The 19731-nt window shown below is 34.8% G+C and overlaps 1 long non-coding RNA gene across 2 annotated transcripts in view; it reads left to right on the forward strand.

Moving 5' to 3' along the window:
* Positions 1 to 19731, forward strand: part of LOC129508096 (uncharacterized) — a 43318-nt gene that overhangs the window by 9488 nt on the left and 14099 nt on the right. Inside the window, exon 3 of one of the 2 annotated variants that reach the window (XR_008664131.1) lies at positions 5614 to 5859. This is a non-coding gene — a long non-coding RNA (uncharacterized LOC129508096). Of the gene's footprint in view, positions 1 to 80; positions 1511 to 5613; positions 5860 to 19731 lie in introns of those variants that run through there. The other variant, XR_008664130.1, reaches the window with a different exon arrangement.

Genomic DNA, 19731 nt, shown 5'->3' on the forward strand with positions numbered 1-19731 from the left:
GATGAGATAGCTCTTAAATTGTGGAATGGTTCAGTGGTACGTGTGAACTGATAATATCTTTCCCTACTCTTTCCTTTCAGCTTTGACCTATGTAATAATGAATTTGGTCTCCACCATTCCACCACTCGGAATGTGAATTGCCCGCCTAGTCCATGATCCAGGCTTCATGATTCTTTTTTGATGAGAACAGATCCTTGTGTTTGTACTTGTTCTAGTTTAGTTTCTCCCCACCCCCCCCCTTTACATTGCTTCTCTGTTTTTAAGCACATAAAATGTATTTCAACACTTAACAACACAAGAAGTATAATCAAGGACTACAAAATGTTCCAGCTAAGTTTCTCTTTTGAAGTGATAACCAAGCGTTGCTACACAGGCTGACTGCATGGTAGCTTAATAGGATGTTATAAAAACCCTTTTCAACATTAAACAGGAAAGTAAACCTGCCAGTTTTACTTTAAAATACAAAATTAATTTCCTGCCACGATCTCATTGCCAAAATGATTTCTCGCAATGTTGAAGATTTGTAAGTGCAATCTCCACCTAAAAATTGAAAGTTAAGCGCTGTGTTCCTAATTAAGGCTCACGTTCTTATTTTCATGTGAGAAAAAAATAACAAATAAAAGACTTCCTCTTCAAGCGATCTGAATTGTTCAATACGTGTGTAAGATTCTTGATAATATTTTAAGTCTGTTTTTCTTAACCTGGCAGAAAGCACTGTTTTGTAATGAAGGCATTTTAATAAAATCACATGTAACTGCATTATTATAAATGCCTCATCTTGACTTTCTTCAAAGTTATCCAAATTCAGTGTTTCTGGTGTAGCCACTTGAGTTCACATTAGATTTATCTCACCCTATAAAAGCACAATTCATTAAACAGACTAGTCTATTTAAACTAAGGCAATTTTATCACAGTCAATTCAATTATTTAACACTGCTTTTTAAACTCACTACTTAAAGCTTTCTTTTGACAAGTATGCCTTTAAATAAATGAGTTGTAATTTAAAGAATGAAAAAAGATCAAGTTCCCTTCCAATATATGCAATTAGCCTATAGGGAGATGTTTTTCTGATACAAAACTAAGTTTTCTTTGAAAGTAGGGCTGAATTTCAAGTAACAGAAGCCACCAAGGTTATTTTTTCTGCAGAAATAAACAAAAAAGAGCCTCCTATGTGCACTTAACTTTCCTTTTTGTGTTGCTTGAATTTCACTTACGGAGGTAACTTCTTGGCCAAGCCTACATAATTAAAGAATCAGATTGATCAGCTGAATAATTTATTCCAAAAATAATATAACCTGGAATATGTGGAATTGACTTTTTTATCCTACTAAATGGTTAATCTGGGGGATGCCTAGGTGGCTTAGTCGGTTAAGCAGCAGCCTTCAGCTGGGATCATGATCCTGAGTCCCGGGGATGGACCCCCCATGTCTGGCTTCCTGCTCAGTGGGGAGTCTACTTCCCCCTCTCCCTCTGTCCCTCCCTGCTTGTGTTCTCCCTCTCTGGCTCTCTCTCTCTCTCTCTCTCTCTCTGTCTCTCTCTCAAATAAATAAAATCTTTTAAAAAAGGATAATCTGGTTAGTGACTTTATAAAGTAGTAATAAATAGCAGAATGAAAGTTTAATAACCACCTACTCTGGTGCTAACAAAAGCAACTTAAGCTGGTGTGCCAAGCTGTTTTCAAAAGTTTCCCTGTAAAATTTTTTTGTTTAAAATTATTGAAATTTGATTTCAGATTACAGATGTGAACTATAGATCACATGTACTGAATAAGAAATGTTGCCGTTATCGAAGAAAAATGAGAGTAGACATATTTAGGGCACAATGTACTCATCCAATAGTGCTTTCACAAAGGCAATGCCATTAATTTGTCCTGTGAGTTACCTTCGAAAAATAAGATGAAAAGAGTCAAAGAAACATGGCATTCGTTGTCTGCCGTTGTCCACAAGGAGTACTATGATTTTAACAGGAGATCCATGAGATGACTTCCATGACTTTTAGTCAGATTTCAAGTAGTGTTGCTACTAAATGGAAATACTCAAAATACATTATTGTTACTAAAATATTTCAGGTAAAAGAAATTTTTGGAACTTGGCCTCTCATGTTTTTTACTTCTATTTCTCCTTTCTCTTTCTCTTAAGAAATAGTTTTGGAGGCGCCTAGGTGGCTCAGTGGGTTAAGCAACTGACTCTTGATTTTGGCTCAGGTCATGATCTCAGAGTCATGAGATTGAGCCCTGTGTTGGGCTCTGCTTTTAGGATGGAGTCTCCTTCTCTCCCTCTGCCCTTTCCCCTGCTCATGCTCTCTAGAGAGGAAGGAAGGAAGGAAGGAAGGAAGGAAGGAAGGAAGGAAGGAAGGAAGGAAGGAAGGAAGGAGAAAAAAGGGAAGGAAAGAAGGAAAGAAAGAAAAAAAAGAAATAGATATAGATTACTTTCATTTTCCTGATATAACCACCATACTTTAATAAACAACCCTGGATCAAATTGTTTCCTTTAGTATAGGCAAGTGAATTAATACTTTTTATCAAAAGGAATTAAACAATTGCCCAGAACGAGATCCTTCATTGCATTGGAATCACCTAGAAATTTAATGCTGCATGCTGGGATAAACCAAAATCATTCACCCATTGCATGAAAAAAAATATTGCTAAATTTAAGGATAGCTGTGTACACCTCCTGCACTTCCTTTGTACTTTCTATATCCAAAAAAAAAGAAATATATAATTTTCAAAAAAGCATTGCAATATTTTCATAGAATGTAAGTGTCAATTTTAGTCAGTCATAGGTGATAAAACCTAAGAGCCAAGTTGGATATTATCCAGAATGCTTCATTTTGATGGTAATTCATGTGGATTAATTACCTAATTTAGGAGTGCAAGGGTAAGCCAAGCTATACCCGGAGGGAAATGAAAGAAGAGTCTAAATAAAAGTTTCAAACACTACACTACAGTTGTAGCGTGTGTGTTTATTTTAGAGAGTTATTTTATTCTCGCCTTTCTCTTTCTCCAGTAGAGGTGCCTAGCATCCTCGTCAGGTCTGTCTCTTCCCTAAGCACGTTCTTTAGCCCTTATATGCATCACCACTGAAAGATGGTGGCCATAAGTGAGGATATTCAAGTTCATGGCAGGATCCTTGTGCTGACAAAGCTGATGCCAGTAGATCAAGCAGCAGGTGAGCAGGCATGAAATATGCCTCCACTAAATGCAACCGTATTCTTTGCCCTCAAATCTATCATAAAGCACAAGGTTGTATCTCTTTTAATAACCTCTAAATTCCATTTCTATAGCATTATTTTGCATTGACAATTGATGAGTTTTTCTTCTGTAATTAAATTCCTTTGGTAGCATGCACTTGACATGTGGGATTTGTGGTTGTTATTGCTGCCTGCTTGATGTTGGGCTGAAGATCTATCATCAGTTCACACTAAGTGTTGGGAGTCTTAGGATGAAAGAGGTTGGATCGAGATTAAGGGGATTTGGGCAGACAATAGAGACATTCCTATGCATCCAAGGGAGATGCCTATGCCAGTGTTTGCCAGCACAACTCTACCTTACGTTGTCAAGGAGGGACAAGAGGGACAATACGTTCCCATTCTCAAGAACTTGCTTACCATTGTGGATTCTTATTCCTTATAATTGTCTGTTCTCACATTTTATTTATCATCTTCTGTGCTTTTAAAGTTTATAAATGGAAAAATAGCTTAAAATAGGGTATTTGGTAGATTCAATCTGTAAGACATATAGACCCCTCTCATTACCTAAAAATTAAAAACAGGAAGAAGAGTACTTAACAAAATTTCCCTTAATAGCTTCTCCTCACCATTATTCATCTTTCTTTTTTTTTTTGTTGTTTTCATTGGGGGAAAAAAGGCTTTTATAGCCATAAATTAAACTTCTACTAGTATTTTAAGTATTTTAGATAGTTTATTGACTAGCCATAACTATGTCAATAAATAATTCTTTAAAGAATTCCATGGCCAAATCACTTTGGAGATAATACATAAACTACCTTATTCTGCAGAAAATATATAAGAAGTCTTAAGAAATCTCAGAGGAAAAAAATCCTACTAACTTCATTTATCTCAATTTTTCCCATTTTATTTTACCACATTTTTATCATGGAATACTGACTGACATCTTGCAGAACTGGTATCCAAAACAATGAGCTTTAGGAAACACTAAATTATGTCATATTTTATACACCAGGAAATGGAGGCTTGGGAGATTTTCAAGATCTGTTAAAGTACTAAATACCTTTTGTTCCCTTCTCCTATCATATATGGGTAGAAATGTGACTCCCAAACCACTTATGTTTGCAAAATGTAGGCAATTTCTATTATTTTCAATATGAAAGTATGGGAAATTATATGCCAGTTTCTAATGGGAAATTATATCCCAGTTTCTAATCTAATTTTTTTCTATGAAAAAATATTAGAAAATTAGTTACTGGGACACCTGGGTGGCTTAGTCCATTAAGCATCTGCCTTCAGCTCAAGTCATGATCTCCAGGTCATGGGATTGAGCCCCCATATCAGGCTCTCTGCTCAGCAGGGTGTCTGCTTCTTCCTCCCCCTGCTCATGTGTGCACTCTCACTCTCTCTCTCTACCTCTAAATAAATAAATAAAATGTTTTTAAAAAATAAAATTAGCTATCTATTCACCTCTTATTCACAAACAAGGATATGCATTTTTACAATTATATGAGTCTCATAATTAATGCATCCCAGTAAAAGACTTTTATCTTGAAGCAAGGGTTATTCTTTATAGAAGCTTTCAGTTCTTTGAGGTTCTTTGAACAGTCTGTCAAGAAAAGAAGTAATATGCTTTTTTTTATAAGTCAGCCTCCATATGATTCCATGTATCACAGTTCTAAATGACGGTACAGCAAAGATGTCTTACTAATAACTGGTTGGTAAATTTAATAGATATGAACCCCGACAGATATTATCCATAGGTATAGTTGCTGATTAGCATTTCAAAAAAATTGTACACTATCTATGGGTGGTATTTGGAGATTATAAATAAGAAGGGATTTTTTTGATTATTTGCTTGTTTTAACTTGAGGATTTTTAAAGAGTAGAGAGACTATGGAAAAGCAAGTGTTGGGTGTATGGTTCCAAAGGTAGTATTTACTATTGCTCTCTGGAACATGGTTATTCTTCTAAGATGATTGCACAAGGTACTGTTTAAATTTTGTATATAACTGACAAAATGCACCCACAGGTAGTCTCAAATTGTTCTTTCCCCCAAGGTTTGTTTGTTATTTAGAATCCAAAATGCATATTTCCAGAAAAGAAATAGTACAGTATTTGCTGTGGTTAGGTTATCACGCCAAGTCAATTTAGCTCATGATATAAGCAGACTTCATACTTCTCCGAGTGTTGGAGTTTTGGTGAAGATTATGTAAGATAATTTGCGTGGCTCAGCCAGTTAAGTGTCTGACTCTTGATTTTAGATCAGGTTTTGATCTTGGGGTCATGAGTTCATGAAAAAATTATGTAAGATAATAAAAAACATAGTAAGATTTTGAGTATATGGTCTAATTGTCATTCCTTTTTATGGAATCTAGGAGTTCAACTGATGTTTGTTTTACTTTTCTATCCCTTGTTATTTAATAGGCTGGTTTGAATTCAAAGTTCTGGGAGCATTTGTGGGAAGTGGAAATATTAGTAAAGGAAGAAGGACAGGAAGATCAGCTGACTTTCTCAAGATCCCAAAGCTCAATCTGTAGAACAGACATACAGTATTCTTCTCCCTGCTGGTCAGATCTCCTCAACATAACAACCTATCCAGGCCTGCCCTGATCTCCAATTTACCAACCCCTGCCCTCGAGCACCCAACCTGGCACCACTGATCCCAGCGAGGTATTTGAAATGAAGTCATACTAACATATGGACGTAATCTTTAAAAAGCTTAAAATAGTAAAATATATTCTAATTTAAAAGTAGGAATTACTTGAAAGCATAATTGTTTTTCTGATTTGTTGTAATGTCTAATTTGTGAAATTTTAAAGAAAATGTTAGAAAATAGTGGGAATAGGGGAATGATATTTGACATAAAAAAAAAAATCTCACAAAGGTCCTGCCAAGAAGTCTAGCCAAAAGGTCAATTTCCCTTAGCTAGGAAGATCCTGACAGCCCTCCGCTGCCTCCACATCTATACCTCTGCCCTTGTCCATGACCATTCATGAGCCAGTATGTGCTTCCTAGGAGTAGTTGAAAGGAACTGTAATAGGAATAAGTCTCCTCTGTATGTCATTTGTCATCCCATAGGGCTGCAGTATTAGTATTTTTTGACAAGATTTATAAAATGTTTTTAATGATTTAAAAAATACACAGAAATGCGATACTCAGAAATGGTATTAAAAGCTTAACTTTCTGTGAACAATTTTTCAATGAATAACAAAATTTCAGTTGTTATGTAGCAATTGATACAGTTCAGCTTCTTATGTTTTATTATTAAAAAGTTTCAGGTTCCTAACAAATTCTACAAATACAGTGGACCCTTGAACAGTACAAGGGTTGGGTCACTGACTCCCACACAATTGAAAATCCACACATAATTTTGACTCCTCAAAAACTTTACTATTTATTAATAGTTACTGTTGATCAGTACCCTTGCCAATTACATGAGCAATCTTATCTAACATATATCTTATATGTATTCTTACAACATGTAAGCTGGAAAAAAGAAAATGTTATTAAGAAAATGATGAAAAAGAGAAAAATATATTTATAGTACTGTATTTATTGAAAAGATCTACATATCAGCAGACTCATGCAGTTCAAAACCATAAAACTGTGTGTTTAAGGGTCAACTATGTGTATACATACATAATTATATCCATACAAACAAGAAACGGAAAATTAAAGATCATACCTGGTTGCAAAATTTCTTTCTTTCTTTCCTTTTTTTGTGCTATTATATTGTTAAAATTGAGAAGGAAAAAATATGTCATAAAACAGTTCATGCTATTGCTTTTGCTATTTAGTTGCTGCCTTGATGAAAAGAAGTAAGATGAAAACAGAAGACTCTATTTACACCCAGCTAATGACATTTGTTTTGTTTCAATTTGAGGCAATTGTGAATAGGCTACTATAAGCATTCAGATATAGGCATGTGTGTATGTGTGTGTGTGTGTTTTTCTCTCTTTTGTATGTATCTAGGTCTAGGACTGTTGGGTTGTTGGTAAGTGTATCTTAAGTTTATGTGAAACTACTAAGTGGTTTTTCAAAGTGCCTATACCATTTTCATCAACACCAGCAATGTGTGAGAGTTATAGTTGGTCTCTATTCATTGCAGCACCTGTGATAGTCAGCTAGTTTGTTTTGTTTAGATTTTAGCGGTTCTAATAGGTGTGTTATAATGTATTATTGTAGCTGTAATTGGCATCACTCTAATGAAGTATGTTATTTGGAATCTTTTCATGTAGTTACTTGCAACTCATATCTCCATGGTAGTAAGCCATCTGCTTAAATCTTATGCCAACCTTTTAAAATTAGATTACTTATTTTCTAATTACTGGGTTGTAAAAATTCTTCATATATTCTGGAGAAGGCTGTTTTCTCAATTATGTATTTTGTATTGTTTTCCTTTTATGATGTGGGATTTCTATATTCTATCTAAGAAAACTTAACTCAAGGTCACAAAAATCTATCCTATGCCTTCTAGCCTAGTGTCTTGCGGGGTTTTGCAGCTCCAAATTTTACATTAGGCTTGTTTTCCATTTCAAGTTATTTCTGTATTTAGTATTAATAGGTTGAGGGTTTCTGTTTTGTTTTATTGACTTATTTCTTTTTTTATAGCTGTCAAATTGTTCCAATACCATATATTATTTTAAAGACTTATTTATTTTAGAGAGAGAGAGTGAGTGGGACAAGGGGCAGAAGGAGAGGAAAAGAGAATCTCAAGCAGACTCCCCACTGAGCTCAGAGGCCAATATGGAGTTTGATTCCATGACCCTGAGATCATGACCTGAGCCAAAGCCAAGAGTCACTTAACTGACTATACCACCCAGGCATCCCTCCAGTACCATATTTTAAATATAATATTCTTTTACCACTAAATTATCTAACAAAAAATCAACTGATCATATATATGAGTTTATTTCTTCCTATTCATTCTATTAATCTATGTCTCTATCCATTTTCATGCTATTTTGATTATTGTAACTTTATAGTTGTCTTGAAATCAGGTCATAAGAGTACAGCGATGCTGCTACTTATGCAAAACATTAAAAAAAATGTTTTGAGCATTCCGTATCCTTTGCATTTTTATAAATATTTTAGGGTTGATTTGTCAGTTTCTATGTTATTGCATATAGTTTCTGACAAATAGTCTGTAAAACAGTGTGTATCTTTTATGTAATTGATCTCTTCTTCCTCTGGCTTCATGCAATAATTTCATTTTGGCTAAAAGCAGGTTAGGATGATTTGACTAGCATGCATGTGCATGTACCCTGTTTAGGCTTCTTAAAGTTTCTTGAATCTGTGGTTTGATATCTTTCATTCTTTTTGGAACATTCTTATCCATTATATTTTCAAGTAGTTCCTCTACCATTTTCTATCTTTCACTCTTTTCTTTCTAGGATCCAATTAAAGATATGTTAGGCCATTTGATATTGTTGCATAGCTCCTGGGTGCTCTGTTCCTTTTTTTCTCACTTTTCTTTCTTATGTGTCAGTTTAGATGATTTTAAGGAAAAATACATTGCTGATATTTTTCTCAATGATATATTCCTCAGCTGTCAGGTTATTTTCTGAACTGTTCAAGGGCATTATTTATCTGTGATGGTGTGTGTGTCCCATGTGTATGTGGATGCAATTCTAGCATTTCTTTTTTGTTACATTTTTATTGTAGTGTCTGACTCTTGAGTAAAATTTTTCATCTGTTCATACAGGTGGTCCACTTTTCCCACTAAATCCTTTAACATGTGAATCATAATTATTTTTAAATCTCAGATAGTGCTGCCATCTTGATCATCTCTGAATCTGGTTCTGTTGATTACTGTCTGTTGACAAATGATTATTTTTCTCTGCTTTCTGTGTACTATGTGCCTTTTTATTGAACAGTATGTGTAGAACCAGAGACACAGTATGTAGAATGTTATGTGTAGAGCAGTACATGATGAAGTATCACTTATGATATTTATTCTTTTGTCATTAGGCTTTAGTTATTAATGATTGTTAGGTCATTAGGGTCAGGATTTGAGAAAAACTAGCCATGGGGTGAGTAGGATTTGAGTTTTGATGTTACTCTGGTTGCCTTTCTTGTATAACATGCTTCAATTCTTCTAGTGGTGGGTTACATTGTCTTGTCCTTAGAGCTTGGGTTGCCAGAGGTTCTGTATTTCTGTTCCATCTAGCTTGCATCAATCCCTCCATGCCCTCTGCTGTGTGGCCACTCTTCACCCTCTTGCCCTTATTTTACCTTATTTTAATGGTATATTATTTGTTCCCCATGCTCTTCCTGGGAAATGGAAAGGTTCTCCAATGCCAGGGTCTCCGAGGTGGGGTTTCCATTCACTCTCTGACATAGCAAAACTCTGACTTGTGTCTTAGGCAGGAATTTCCCCTCCCTTAGGATTAGCAGGCTTCTAATGGTATTGGTATAGGGATAAATATAGTATAAAATCCTGGGCAAAGAATTTTCCTATCATCCACTCACTTCATTCATGAATAAGTATTTTACTCCTGTCTTTCAGCAAGTTCAGCTATTGGTGTCTTCCTGTCACCATTTCTAGTCTTAGCTGCCTTCACAGGATGAACCTGAGAAGTTTTATAGATTTGGTTTTCTGGTTTTCTGTCATTGTTAGAATGAAAGCAATACTTTTAATTTTAAATATGTATTTGAATTTATCCTCCCTTGAATATCTTGTAATGTAGTCTTCATTTAAGATATGATTTTCTTCTTTTCTATTTAATTCCTGAATTCAATCAATTATTTAATTTTATCCTGATTTTTTATACATTTATGTTATTGGATTCTGAACTTCTGATTCAAGGCTTTCTTTTTCATATCTCCAAATGCTTAGAGAATATTATTTCAGTTTGAGGAGTCATGTTACACTTTTCTGCTTTATGGTTTTTGGTTGGGGAGAATATTCAACAGCTGAAATTATTTGACTTAGATTTTCTGTTATCATTTTACAGTACTTTTGTGTAATTCTAATCTGCTTTTTTTCTATTTCTATTCAATTCATGTATATGGTTGCTAGTTTAAGAGTGCCCTCTTCTGTTATTTTAATAAAAGAAAGTTACTTTGATGGATAATAAGTGGACTATTACCAATTTTTCACAATTCTTTTCAAAATTCTTAATTTCTTTCCTCTTATTTCCTTCTTTGCCTCATTGTCACATCTCTAAAGGATATCATTCCTTCTCTATATATTTGATTTATCCCAAGAACAATGATTTATCAAGGATACTAGTTTTGGTTCCACTCACTTTGAAAGCTCTTCCCTGTGGACAGTGGAGTAAACTACCAAATTTCAGCTCTGTGTTCAGCATGTTGTCTCTTCTTCTGTGACTTTTTTCTTCTGAGAGTGATTTATGTGTTTGATCTAAATGTCTCCACCCATCTATCCTTCTTTATGGAGTCTTTTAAACCTTCCAACCCTCTCTGTCTATATGCTCAGTGTCATATAGCAAGAACATTCTAGAATTTGGCTTATTATTCTACTTAGAAAAAATTTGAAAGTGTGTTGTTTTTCTGCTCCATAATGCTGAAAGTGTGAGTTATGTATAGTTGAATCTGCAAATCTGGTTTGTTTTTGGGTTTGGGTTTGGGGTTTTGTTTTTTTGTGTGTGTTTGTGTTTTGTTTTTGTTTTGTTTTTGCAGGGTAAGAGGTAATGAACGTATGAAGAGAAATAAAATCAGGCATCCACCATTCAAATCGTAGTATATTTATAAAATATAATATCATAAAGCACAAAAATAGAATTTTTTGATAAATATAGATGAAACTCAAAAGCAGTATATTTCAATTTTTTAGGACTTTTTTTTAATTTTTAAGTAATCTCTACATCTAGTGTAGTTCAAACTCATGACCCTGAGGTCAAGAGTCACAAGCTCTTCTAAGTGAGCCAGCCAAATGTGGCTCAAAACCATTATTTTGAGTTGAAAATAGCTAGATACAAAAGTATATATACTATATGTGATTATTTTTTATGAAGTTCTGCAACAGGCAAAGTTAATTTTGTGATATAAATAAGTTGTTGCCTGGGTGGGTCATAATGGGAATTCACTACAAAGGAATGTAATTGGAATGATAAAAGTATTCTATATCTTAACTAGTTGGGGAGATGGCTAGACAGGTGTATACATTTCTCAAAACTCATCAAGATTGATACTTAAAATGTATGCGTTTTGTGATATGTAAATTTTACCCCAATAAAATTGATTTTTTTAAAATTCAGTAATATGGGTTAAATAGCAGATTAAGTACAAATGATGAGAGAATTGACGAAAGAGCAGAAAGATAAAATATGGACAATATAAAAAGAAAGATGAGATTTAGAAGATAGTAAAGAGATATCCAATAATATATATCTAGTAAGAGTTCCATAGATCAAGAAGGAACAGAGAGAACAGAGGAAAGGATATATCCAAAGAAGAAATGAATGTGAATTTTTTCAGAAACAAAGCAAGTATTAAACCTTTCTATTGAAGAAGGAAACAGGAATCTGAGCATTTTTTTAATCTGCATCAAAACATTGTAATGAAACTGTAGAATTAAAAAAAAAGAAAATTCAAAGAGAGGACATAAGAACAAAAAAGAAAAATTGAATGATGAGCAATATTCTCGTCAGTAAAAATAAGTGACCGAAAACAAGGGAGGAAGAGCTGTCAACATAAAATTTTATCCCTGCCTAAATTATCACTTGAGAACAAAGGCAAAATAAACATGAATTCACATGAGGACAAACTAGGATTATTTCCTATTCACTGACACACTGAAAAATTTACAAAAGATGTAATTCAGTAAGCAAGGAGTAAAAGTAACAATGTTGGTAAAAATTGTTAAACGAAACCACTGGGATGAAAATATTTTAGCACAACCTTACAGATACAATAAAAAAATGGTCAGGGATGTATAAGAAGTTGTTATTTATTTATTATCTCATTTTCTTGAAAATATAGAAAATAGCATCATATACCATACATGAATTATCCAAAAGGGACAAAAAATAGTATGGTTCAATTTCAAAATTGAAGAGGAAGAAAAATAAGGACACTGAGAAATAAAATATGACATATAATAATAATAAGTAAAGTATTTGTAGAGAGGATGTGTCCTCCTAACAATACAGGTTTTGAAACATGCATGTATTCATTCTTGATTTATCACTTTCCAATTGTATCACTTTGGGTAAGTAACGCAGATATTTCAGTTTCCTCATTTGCAAAATGAAAAACATAATAGTACCTACCTCAGAGGGTTATTTAAGAAATTAGTGAGAACAGCTTCTCACAAAAACTATGACCTGTCATTATTCTCAGTGCTTGAAAATACTTGGGTGTTTTGATTCTGAAAGCTAAGTGGAACCGAAGTGGATTTTCTTTGCTCAGGAGTGTTTATTTCTCCTAATAATGAAGATCCCAGCAATCCTCATGTGAGCTTTTACTAGCTATGACCTCAGACAATTCATCTGACCATTGTGAGGCTCAGTTTCCTCATCCATTTAATGGGGATAAGACTACCTATCTGTTAGTGCTATTGTGGTGGACAAATGAGTCAACCAAACTAAAATCTTTGATCAGTAGGATGAATTCCTTGCAATGACCTACATGGCTTAAGAAGATCTAGACTTTATCTTATCTTAGTCTCATTATCACTCCTCTCCAGCCCCATTCACTGCCTTGCTCTTGCATGAATGTACCAACATGTTTCCAAAACAGAATCTTTGCATTTGCTCATGCTCAGATACTGTCTGGTTGCCCCACACTTCTTTTGGGTCTTTGCTCAAAAGTCATCATCTCAGTAAGAACTCTCTTGACCATTCTTGCTTGGCATTTGATATCCACATTTCCATCTTGGTCTTCTTCCAAGATGCTATATATATTATATTTATTTAACTCACTTTTCTCTTTGTCCTTTCCTAGAGTATATTTTTCATGAAGGCAGAGAATTTTTAGCTTTGTTTTTCTTCTATTGCTTTCATTATCAGTTCCTGGTAAATTGCTGATATTTTTTTTAAATTAATCTCTACACTCAATGTAGGGCTTGAACTCATGACACTGAGATTAGGAGTCATATGCTCTACTGACTGAGCCAGCCAGGTGCCCCTCACAGTTGGCATTTAATAAACAGTTGCTGAATCATTTGAAGGCTCTGTTTCACATATGTATCTCCTGTGTTTTCTCTTATTCCCTCCAAGCTGTCGGCCTTCTACACCCTCATCATCTTCTTGGAAGTGAGCCTTGGAATTCCAATGCCTTGAACTTCTAGCTATCGGCTCTGGGGAAGTTGGGCCCTATACTTTAGCTTTTGTTGTATAGTCATGCCTATAAGTCATTTCCAGATGCAGATAAAACACCACATCACATATGCTGTGTCATCTGGCATCCTGAGTGTCCATCCAATGGGCAAGGGATGCAACCCACAAGGTCAGAGAAGTTAATTCCTCTCTAATGAAGAACCTGGAAAAATAGGGAATGAAAGCAGGACGAGGTGCACCAGCAGCTACACTCTAGCTCTTCATTACTCCCCCCCACTACTCAGCTATATGGGTTCTTTGCAGTCTGTCTGGAGAAATCCTTTGTGCTAGGCAGACACACATGCCAAGGCACCTACAGCATCTCTCTGTGGCTTGCTCTGGAGGAAGAGAGAGCATGAATGACACACCACATCACTTTGCTTTGTTTCTCCCCCTACCTTACTCCCACTTACATTTTTTCTTTCTTTCTTTTTTTTCTTTTTGCCCTAAGTTTGAATCTTTCCAATCATGCACCAGCACTCTAATCCTAATCCTTGCCTCAAGCTCCGTTTTCTGAAGAACCAGTGCTAAGACAGAGCCTGGATGTTTCCAGGCCTTTGTATTCAAGGGGCAAACTCCATTAATCACTTTGTAGGTGAGGATACAGTGGTATGATCCTTGTCATTGGAGTCAAAGGAAACCAGGTTTGAATCCCAATAGTACATTTACAGTTCTATGCAAGGGGTGGGGGCGACACTGTGACATGCACTCTGGCAGGGTACATCCTTGCCAGTCATCAGTCTATTGCATGAAAGTTTGGTGGACAATTATTCATGTCTACCAGAAAATGTTAAACAATAGAATCAGTCCTCTGACCAAGGTACTGTGATAGGAAAGCTTGTGCTCTCCCCACTAAGCCCTATTGCCTTTCAGCAGATATATATAGCCCAGTAATAACTCAAGAAAAAACAACAAAAAATCATGTTGCCTACCTTCATTTGGTGATTTTTTTTAATGTTTTATGTATTTATTCATGACAGGCACAGAGAAAGAGGCAGAGACATAGGTAGAGGGAGAAGCAGGCTCCCTGTGGGGAACCCCATTTGGGACTTGATCCCAGGACCCCAGGATCACCACCTGAGCTAAAGACAGATGCTCAACCACTGAGCCACCCAGGTGCCCCTGATCAGTTTTATTTAGAAAATATGGTACTTCATTCTTAATAAAAGGCAATATCATATTCCTATTACCTGGCTGCACCAATTATAATAAAAATCTAAGTATTATTAATATATAGCTCATTTGAGGAGATGAATAGTGTAAAAGACATGGCACTTTTCATTATAACAGCTTATAATACATCTTTAATGAACATGCCTAACAAAATAGATAGGGAGAGGCAAAACTTATGAAAATTAAGTCCAATCAATTCTTGATTTGCTTTTGGCACACTTTCCTCATTTCTCCTTAAAACTGAACATTTTATTTGAGGTCAATTAATAAACATACAAACAGAAGAGAGAACAATAAAACACAACAACAGTGCTTTCGACGATGTGCTAAAGTTTATTTTTAAAATTTTAATTGTGTTGTCTCCAGGAGAAAATGAATCCATGGGTTTGGCAAACCAAAGAATACATTTTTATTTCAAATAGAAACATCCGTGTTTGCAACCAAAGTTTGAAAAGAGAGAGAGAGGGAGACGAAGCAAATTTATTCTGTTTTCCTAATTCAACATATTCATTGTCCATCCCTTCCTTCTAATCTCCCGTCTAACCAGTAATGTTAGTGTTATGAAAAAAAAAAGCACATATTTATTTAAATGGTGCTGACACACACTGAGAATTTTTAAACATGTTTGTTTATACATGCTCCTTCCTCGGCCATCAATTGTTTCCATATAGCCTTTGAAAAATAGGGGGATTTGCGTAATGGTAGCATGGGCCACTTGTGTGGTATAAATATATATATTGCTAAGTCAACATTATATACACATAAAATATATACATAACACTAAGTCTTGCTTATACAAGAGCGAAAGTAAAGACAGTGCCTTCTGGCTTAGCTCAGAAAATGTAATTTCTATAATGAATCATTTTTTTCCTTATATCCTTGATAGTCTAGACCCAGACAATAAGATGAAACTTTCACACAGAAAAAGAGAGCTGGGAGGAGCAATACCATCAAAAACTAAATGGACCCCAAACCAATGAATGCTAAATAGTCAAACATCATAATAAGGGAAGCGATTTTTTACTTAAGCCACTCCATTTTCAACATTCATCAGAGTAAGAGAGAAGTTTCCATTAGTTCTTTATGGATGGTAACTAGATCTGCTTTCTTTAACATTCCAAAGCCAGCCTGGGTATGGTAATGCTTGTCATTACTCTGAGTAGCTGTAGGGTTCTAAAGACTCACTGTGTCTGTCTTTTGCTTATCACCCTAAAGAGATTAATCTCTAAACAATGATCTTCTGGTACTGTTAACCTTGGGTTTGAACTTTCAGTCCATCAAGAAAGAAAGGGCAGATTCAGAATGGCAAAGACAATATCTAAAGTTTATAAAGGAAAACAGAAACTGGTTTCCTGATGTAATAAATCCTCATCATAAACAATCACTCACTACAAAAGCAAAGGTCCACGGTAGGATGTTATTTTTACCCATTCTTTGTCACTTATTCCCCCAGGGATCACCTACTGGTAACTCTGAAAAGTGTCTCAGGTAAGAGAAGTCCAAAAAATTCATGAGGATGTTTCGTTTCTTTTCTTTTCCTTTCTTTTCTTTTCCTTTTCTCTCTTTTCCTTTTCTCTCTTTTCTGTTCTTTTCTTTTCTCTTCTCTTCTTTTCTTTTCTTTTTCTTCTTTTCTTTTTCTTTTCTTATCAGCTTCTACCCAGATTCTGATGATGATTGGAAGCAAGTTCTATGTTGACAGCAATTTATCTTTCTACATTACCTGTTTCTAGATGATAAATATGTCATTTTCAAATTAGTGTGGCATTTGTTCAGTTAATTATACGCATTAGGACTTCTTGCAGTAGGAATGCCATTTTCACCACCCACATGCTAGCGCAGAAATCTTTCTGGAACCCAAAACTCCTGTGCATTAAATTTTATAGGCACTAAATAAAACCTTAAAAAGAATATTTTCTGGGAAAAACAATGAAAACTTTGAAGAAACAGTAACTATCATCACACTCAAAATATGCCTAGAAAGAAGAAAAAGAATGTAGCTCTCTTCCACATCAGAATCACCTAAAAACACCTGGAGAAGTCCCCATTCTTACCCTTCTGTAACTTATAGCCTAAGCTATGACTTGTTAAAATTTATTTCAGGCTCGAACTATAAAGCTGTATATTAATTATAATACAAGCTTATCAATTCTGCACTATCTTCTATCTGCATTATTTTTATAAATTACGGACAATTACCAAGATTTCTGGTTTTAATATACTTCTTCTTTCATTTCAAAGTTTTATAAGGCTTTGCCTTCTTTATACCATTTTGCTCTAAAGAATAAAAGCCAAAATGCTCATTAGCTTATTATAACGATAGCTGACAAAACTGCAGCCAAAAAGCCACCTTTCAGATTTTACTTTTATTTTTGGACCCAGTTAAAATACTCCTGAAATATGCATGCATTGACTTTGAGAGGATGTAATTGTGATATTAAATTTTATTGAAATTTCTCAGGTCCTGATTTGTGTACAGGCTTGTGCTCCGAGTTCCCACGAAGCAGTAAAACGTTTAAAATACTGTCTGTGCAAATGCAAAATTTATGAATTCACACATCTCTGGTTGATTTATGTGAAATAATAATGCACTATTTAATGCTTAAACATGGCTAGGAGCAATGCTAGGCTATCAAGATGTACAATGGAATAATAGATTTATAAGACGGATAACCTTCTTGCCTAGAGAAGCTTGTTTAAAGGTGTTGTACAGATATATTAAACTATATGTAATTTTATACTAACTTAATGCTGTAGGCCTCTACTGCAAGCAATAAAAGATTACAACCATGGCATTTGCAATAATAAAATGATCTGGCTATTCAACATAAGGTATGTATCTGAGAAGTAAAAAGAGATGAGGAAGTTGCTTAAAACTTTTGTCCTTTTCATTCATTGCTCTGTACAAAATATTTTTTTTTCCTTAATGTGGCCAACATAACTCCAAGCCCCAGTGGTTGTCTGTCATCATATAACCGAAGGGAAGATTTCCACAAGGGGAGTAATTGGATGTTTCTAGGAGGCCTCCAGGCACATTTAATTATCACCCCATTTGCTTAGAAAACTAACTAAAAACTTATTAGGATGAGATCTAAAAGAAGATTATAATTGGCAGTTTTCTGGTAGACTGTCCACTCTTTTATTATACTGTAAGTGTTTTTTTCTTTTTTTCTTTTTTTTTTTTTTTTGTTTTTATCAGGAAAGGAAATACTTCGTTTTTGTCTGAGTTTTTGTTTTTTTGATCATTGTAAGGTAAGCCCTGAGATGCATTAACTCAACCTTCATGTTCACATGAGTTAAAAGACATACAAGAATTTTAGAATTTTTAAGTCGTTTCCATCATATAATGCTTTTTGTACAGAGCTTTGAATTTTGTAATGATTTGATCTCAAGGTTTAACCACCTTACACATAGTGAGCTGAATTAATGATAAAATCTCTAAAATAGAGGTCTGAACAAGGTAATGAACACATTTCAAAGATCTCCATTTGTGTTGCAATTTCAATTAAACTCCACAAATTCTTTCATTCATAAGCTATTAAATACCAATTCAATAAATTGATTTTAATAACCAATAATCAAAAAATTAACCAATGAATTATTTGAAAAGAAAAGAATTTTCTTTCAACTACAGAAAATTAAATCTCCTTTGAAATGATAAAATTTTCGACAAATCAGAACATGAATACGATTCAGTTTACACTGACTAACAGGGTCACCAACCAAAAGAGCTAGAACAGGATGAACGGTCAATTATAGAGAAATAAAGACTCTCATCGGGTTGTACTGCAAAACGTCCAGTTGCAATCAAATTAAAATTTGATGACATTTTCAGAATAATCATGAATCAATTTTTCTTTTACTTTCCCCAACTCAGCTGCATATCTGTGGCTACACTGCCCACTTAAGACAAAGTTTTTATACTCTGACAGTGATATCTTATGCTGATTTTAAAGCCAGCTCTATTTGTCAGGAAATAGCCTGATTCCACATTAGCCACCAAACGTTCAACGTTCTGTGCACGTAGTTTCTAAAGCTCAAAATTGCAACATTGTTAGCTATATTTCACGTTTATTCCCTGCTTACACACAGACAGTGGAAACACATATAATAGAGAAATACCTCAGTGCTGAAATATCATCTTATGTAGGACACTGTTGAATGATTTTCTACATCTTCAACATTGCCCTTAGGACATGTATAATATCTAAACAGCCAGAAGTCTACTAAACTAGTTGAAACTTGTCAAAATATGCAGTCAGTCTGAGTTTGGGAGATATAGCTTATGTCCATTGTTGCCTTGTTGCCAGGTTTCCTGTAAGCTATACCTGCCTAAACTTTCCTACAGTGTTATTAACTCAAACATTGTGCCAACACATAACCATAGGTCCCTTCGTAAAGAGAAAACAGAAGAAAGGGGACCATGGCACTATTCACTCTTCATAGTTACGTGGATTCAAATGTATTGTAACCATAAAAACATGAATTTAAATACAAAAGGTATGATGTAATTAGAAAATATATTTAATTTTCTAAAAACCCTTGTTTATTCGAGTATTCAGGTTTGGGAGGTGAAACAACTCCTTTCAGATGCCTGTTCAAATGGCACCAATGTCAAGAGTCCAGCCACTCCCTTCCCACTGACACTACTCTGTCTTCCCACCCGGCTGTTTTGTCCTCACACTTGTCTAATGCCTCAATTATTCATTTGTTTATCAGTTTGTTGTGAGACTCTCTCAACTTTAGCATAAGCTCTGTGAGCTCAGGCTATATTTTGTTCACCTGCAACTAGAACCACATCTGGCACCTGGAAGCATTTTCTAAATAAATATACATTGAACAAATGAATGGTCACTTTCACTAACTTTTTAGCCCTGGACAGATCATTGAAATCTTCTGGGTTTCAGGCTCCCCCTAATTTTATGAAAGAGGGAATTAGACTGAGTAATCGAGCTCTCAGATCTTTCAGATTAAAAGATCTCAGTTTGATTAAAATGCCTTAATTTGAGCCTCCAGACCATCCTTTCTGAATTATGGCATGTTTCCATGAATTTATTTAGACACATATTAATTTGCCTACATTACTGCC

Source organism: Nyctereutes procyonoides, unplaced genomic scaffold (assembly GCF_905146905.1).
Source record: "Nyctereutes procyonoides isolate TBG_1078 unplaced genomic scaffold, NYPRO_anot_genome, whole genome shotgun sequence".
Lineage (NCBI taxonomy): Eukaryota > Metazoa > Chordata > Mammalia > Carnivora > Canidae > Nyctereutes > Nyctereutes procyonoides.